The sequence below is a fragment of the Bombina bombina genome, chromosome 7 (genome assembly GCF_027579735.1).
Source record: "Bombina bombina isolate aBomBom1 chromosome 7, aBomBom1.pri, whole genome shotgun sequence".
Taxonomy (NCBI): domain Eukaryota; kingdom Metazoa; phylum Chordata; class Amphibia; order Anura; family Bombinatoridae; genus Bombina; species Bombina bombina.
In genome coordinates, this window is record NC_069505.1 from 510,707,298 (window position 1) to 510,713,868 (window position 6,571).

Genomic DNA, 6,571 nt, shown 5'->3' on the forward strand with positions numbered 1-6,571 from the left:
ATTTAGGTTACTGTTTAATAGTTTAGTCACAAAGAAAATTCTATGGGGTGTGACTAAACAGTTAGCCAAAATTTCTCGTGAGTTATTAAGTTTGTATACAGTTATACATAGAAATCTATTTAAAATACCAATACCGGCTTGATAAAACTTTTGCAAAGGCTATATTTTGCACAAAAAATTATAGTGGAGCTTAAAGAGGAGCTGTGCATAAGAGGAAAATTATATAGGGTTATGCTCTAGCCCGGATTAGATCAATCCTTATATCTGTATTCTCAGCGAACTAATTGACATGTCCATATGTATGAACCAAGAGAAATTTCCAGTAATATTATACTGCTGATGGTTTAGGATTACAGTTCGCAATCTTTCATGCAGATGGTACCTTATAGTAAGCTCGAGTAGCAGCAGGGTATCCTGTGCGTCCTGCGGCTCAGTTCTTCTGACAGTGTCCTCGTGTTGTTGGCGTCTGACGTCACACCCGATGTGCGGGGGCTTGTCTTGCGTCTGCCAATCACTGCTTAGACAGTTGTTGGTATCCAAAATACCTTTTTACGTCCGATATTATGTATTCACAATTCTTCTTGTATCTGATACCTGTACTTATTTAGGCACCGATCAGCAAAGAAGTATCCGTTGAGAGTAAGTTCACCTGCACTTAGTGCTGTTAGCACGCAGGTTCCGATGAGGTTTCTCCTTAGTGTCCTTTATTGACAGTCAACCCGGGTTGGTTCAATCAGCTGATAGGATAGTGGAGTCAAGAAAACAGTCTTTAACTTCTACGCGTTTCACTCCCTCCAGGAGCTTTATCAAGAATGATTTGGACTGTTTGACTCCTCTCTTTAATAGGTGTATCCTGAATCCCATTGGTTCATGGTAATCCCATAGTTAAGGTGGTATAATTTCTTTGCACTTGCTCCTAATACATTGCTCCATTCTGTTGTTGATCATGGATCAGCTAATCATATATACCAAACATATTTAAGATCCTGAAAGAGCCAAAAACCATTTTTCTATATATTAAGACCGATAAAAGAAATATAGTTAAAATAGACCAAATGTCTTCAAATTGAATCTAAATGCCTAAAGGATACAGGTTATGGGGAAATTAGATTAATTGTGTTAATCATGCATAAGAAATATATATATATATTCCCTAATCGAGAAGAAATGGTGAGATGTCCAGTTCTGAATTTAGACCTTTGGGGAATAGCGTGTCAAATTTAAAGATATACTCTGCCTCTTTTAGAAGCAGTTTTTTCTGTATGTCCCCACCTCTCCAGTGTTTTTCTACTTTGTATATACCCCAATAAGATAGATCTTTTGTATTGCCCTTATGCATGGTTTTAAAATGTTTATAAAGATGTGTGTCCTCTATTCCATTCTCTATATTATTGAGATGTTCCCTGATTCTATCTCTCAGAGTTCTCTTAGTTTCTCTGAAATAAAAAAGATTGCAGGTGCATTTTAAGACATAAATAATTCCTTTATGTGAGCATCTTATGAGTTCTTTAATTAGTATGGTGCTATTAGGACCTATCTGAATCATATTGGATTTATTGCTGTGCTTACATGACTTACATGTGTAACATGGAAAGAAACCTGTTAGCTTCTGTCCATGAAGATCTTTTTGTATTAATTTTTTATTTTTGTTTTTTTTTAGTTCACTGGGTGCAAGGGCTGATTTTAAATTACTTGCTTTTTTGAAAACAAAACTGGGGTTGTCTGTTACTTTTTCTCCCAAAATGTTATCTTCCTTAATGAGATGCCAGTGTTTTTTTATAATTTTTTTTTCACCACATTATGGTCAACGTGGTAATCAGTTATGAAAGGAATTTTTATTACATTTTCGTCTGTATTTGTTTTTTCTTTGTATACTAGCAATGATTCCCTATTGGTATTTTTAGCCCTTTCTAATGCTTTTTTGGTATGCATTGTGTTATAGCCTCTTGAGTTAAATCTTTCAATTAGTGTTCCTGCCTGGTCTTCAAAATCTGCCAACCTAGAGCAGTTTTTTCGGACTCTTAGACACTGTCCTAATGGTATGTTGTCTTTCCAGGCGACAACTTTTGGCATGCAGATAATTGTTACAATCAACTTGTTTGAAATATGTTTTTGTCTCTAACTTGTTGCCCAGTGCCATAATTTCCAGATCCAGGAAAGTGATTGTCTCTTTGCTTTGATTATGTGTAAAATGCAAACCTAGATTATTTTGATTCATTTTTTCAAACATTTGGATTAGATTGGTTTCTTGCCCTTTCCAAATTATTATAAGGTCATCAATGTACCTTTTGTAGAGTACAAGGTTTGCACCATAGCCGCCGGGTCCAAAGAAATTTTCTTCCCAGAGACCCATAAAAAGATTGGCGTAGCTAGGTGCAAACCTTGTACCCATGGCTGTTCCTTCTATTTGGAGATAAAACTTGTTATTAAAGGAGAAATAATTGTTCTCTAGAATGAATTTGATGCTACTCAAAATAAATTCCTTATGTATTTCTGGCATGTCTGTGTCTTTTGTTAGATAGTGGTTGATTGCCTTCTATCTCATTGAAGCCCATAGACTCTTAGATAACACTACAACATATAAAAAGCCCATAGACTCTTAGATAACACTACAACATATAAAAAATTGGATCTCAATCCCACAAATAAATATGTACAAACACTGAATAAATTGTTGGTAGAGGGTAAAAGATCAGGTATATTAAACGAAAAAGAATTCCGATTCCTAACCCCTCAAAATCCACGAATACCGATCTTTTACTTTCTACCAAAAATTCACAAGAGCCTAACCGATCCCCCTGGTAGGCCCATCATATCAGGGATTGACTCTATCTCCTCCAATCTTTCAAGATATGTAGATGGCTATCTGCAAAAATATGTAACAAACTTAGGTTCCTATTTGAGGGACTCTACCCAAGTACTTAACATCTTAAATACTTTCCAATGGGAAGATGATATGTATTTAGCCACCTGTGACGTAACGTCACTGTACACAGTGATAGACCACAAAAAAGGTATGGAGGCAATCAACCACTATCTAACAAAAGACACAGACATGCCAGAAATACATAAGGAATTTATTTTGAGTAGCATCAAATTCATTCTAGAGAACAATTATTTCTCCTTTAATAACAAGTTTTATCTCCAAATAGAAGGAACAGCCATGGGTACAAGGTTTGCACCTAGCTACGCCAATCTTTTTATGGGTCTCTGGGAAGAAAATTTCTTTGGACCCGTCGGCTATGGTGCAAACCTTGTACTCTACAAAAGGTACATTGATGACCTTATAATAATTTGGAAAGGGCAAGAAACCGATCTAATCCAAATGTTTGAAAAAATGAATCAAAATAATCTAGGTTTGCATTTTACACATAATCAAAGCAAAGAGACAATCACTTTCCTGGATCTGGAAATTATGGCACTGGGCAACAAGTTAGAGACAAAAACATATTTCAAACAAGTTGAACAATTATCTGCATGCCAAAAGTTGTCACCTGGATGCCTGGAAAGACAACATACCATTAGGACAGTGTCTAAGAGTCCGAAAAAACTGCTCTAGGTTGGCAGATTTTGAAGACCAGGCAGGAACACTAATTGAAAGATTTAACTCAAGAGGCTATAACACAATGCATACCAAAAAAGCATTAGAAAGGGCTAAAAATACCAATAGGGAATCATTGCTAGTATACAAAGAAAAAACAAATACAGACGAAAATGTAATAAAAATTCCTTTCATAACTGATTACCACGTTGACCATAATGTGGTGAAAAAAATTATAAAAAAACACTGGCATCTCATTAAGGAAGATAACATTTTGGGAGAAAAAGTAACAGACAACCCCAGTTTTGTTTTCAAAAAAGCAAGTAATTTAAAATCAGCCCTTGCACCCAGTGAACTAAAAAAAAAACAAAAATAAAAAATTAATACAAAAAGATCTTCATGGACAGAAGCTAACAGGTTTCTTTCCATGTTACACATGTAAGTCATGTAAGCACAGCAATAAATCCAATATGATTCAGATAGGTCCTAATAGCACCATACTAATTAAAGAACTCATAAGATGCTCACATAAATGAATTATTTATGTCTTAAAATGCACCTGCAATCTTTTTTATTTCGGAGAAACTAAGAGAACTCTGAGAGATAGAATCAGGGAACATCTCAATAATATAGAGAATGGAATAGAGGACACACATCTTTATAAACATTTTAAAACCATGCATAAGGGCAATACAAAAGATCTATCTTATTGGGGTATATACAAAGTAGAAAAACACTGGAGAGGTGGGGACATACAGAAAAAACTGCTTCTAAAAGAGGCAGAGTATATCTTTAAATTTGACACGCTATTCCCCAAAGGTCTAAATTCAGAACTGGACATCTCACCATTTCTTCTCGATTAGGGAATATATATATATATATTTCTTATGCATGATTAACACAATTAATCTAATTTCCCCATAACCTGTATCCTTTAGGCATTTAGATTCAATTTGAAGACATTTGGTCTATTTTAACTATATTTCTTTTATCGGTCTTAATATATAGAAAAATGGTTTTTGGCTCTTTCAGGATCTTAAATATGTTTGGTATATATGATTAGCTGATCCATGATCAACAACAGAATGGAGCAATGTATTAGGAGCAAGTGCAAAGAAATTATACCACCTTAACTATGGGATTACCATGAACCAATGGGATTCAGGATACACCTATTAAAGAGAGGAGTCAAACAGTCCAAATCATTCTTGATAAAGCTCCTGGAGGGAGTGAAACGCGTAGAAGTTAAAGACTGTTTTCTTGACTCCACTATCCTATCAGCTGATTGAACCAACCCGGGTTGACTGTCAATAAAGGACACTAAGGAGAAACCTCATCGGAACCTGCGTGCTAACAGCACTAAGTGCAGGTGAACTTACTCTCAACGGATACTTCTTTGCTGATCGGTGCCTAAATAAGTACAGGTATCAGATACAAGAAGAATTGTGAATACATAATATCGGACGTAAAAAGGTATTTTGGATACTAACAACTGTCTAAGCAGTGATTGGCAGACGCAAGACAAGCCCCCGCACATCGGGTGTGACGTCAGACGCCAACAACACGAGGACACTGTCAGAAGAACTGAGCCGCAGGACGCACAGGATACCCTGCTGCTACTCGAGCTTACTATAAGGTACCATCTGCATGAAAGATTGCGAACTGTAATCCTAAACCATCAGCAGTATAATATTACTGGACATTTCTCTTGGTTCATACATATGGACATGTCAATTAGTTCGCTGAGAATACAGATATAAGGATTGATCTAATCCGGGCTAGAGCATAACCCTATATAATTTTCCTCTTATGCACAGCTCCTCTTTAAGCTCCACTATAATTTTTTGTGCAAAATATAGCCTTTGCAAAAGTTTTATCAAGCCGGTATTGGTATTTTAAATAGATTTCTATGTATAACTGTATACAAACTTAATAACTCACGAGAAATCTTGGCTAACTGTTTAGTCACACCCCATAGAATTTTCTTTGTGACTAAACTATTAAACAGTAACCTAAATTTCTCATGAAGTACTAATCAGTACCACTTTTTATTATTTTTTATGCTAAATTTCATTATTGTTTTTAATTGAATTGTACTAGAGACGTCTCTATATATATTTTCTCAAATCATATTGTAACCAAATAAATCACTTGTTTTTTAGAAACTGTTCCTATTTGATTTCATCTTATTACGAATATTTATCACAGATAATATTAATAATTTCACATAAGTATCTTCAGCTATTAGCGCCCTTACAAGACCTCCCCTTTCTTTCAATAAAACAGAATAGAATATCCATGCCAACAGGGATCTCATTTTATTCTCAATTACCTAAACCGATCTTTTTTTTTTTATCCCTTCTAGAACACCTAAAAAAATGACATTTTAAATTGGTATAAGCAGTTAAAACATTGCAGAAGCAGTTAGATGTGGTTAAATAACCCTTACTCATAACCATAACCTGGGAGCCCTGCCAGATAGTGGCCAGTCAGCATGAGTCACTGAACCAGAATCAGCAAATAGGACCTGGACCGAGGGCCCAGCATGTCAGGGGGCCCACAAATGGCATTTCCATGACTCCTAGTGTGCTGCTTAAGTTTGGGCTGACAGCTGCCCTATCATTTACTAAGAACTTAAGTGTGGGTTTAGTGGAGGCCCAAGCCCCAGAATGGGGGTCTTGTGACTGGATGTGGGGTTTGTTGCTGGGGGCAATAGGGTGTGGGGGGCCCTGTCAGGGGTTTGTCACTGTGAGGGCCATGGAGTATAGGATCTGGCCCTGGAGGTTGGGGGCCCTGTCTCTGGCCCTTGACGTTGGTGGTCCTTGAGGTTGGGGGCCTGAGGCGCAGGGCAGGAAAGCTACCATGTTCAATTGCATAATTTTTTATACATTTGGGTCAGTGTGAGACAGTAAGGGCCCTTCCCTAATTTTTGCCCTGGGCCCTGATTGGTCTCAGTCCGCCCCTGTTCACAACTAAAACACATGCATGAACACATAAGGAGTATTTTTATTTTTAAAATCATTGTGCTGT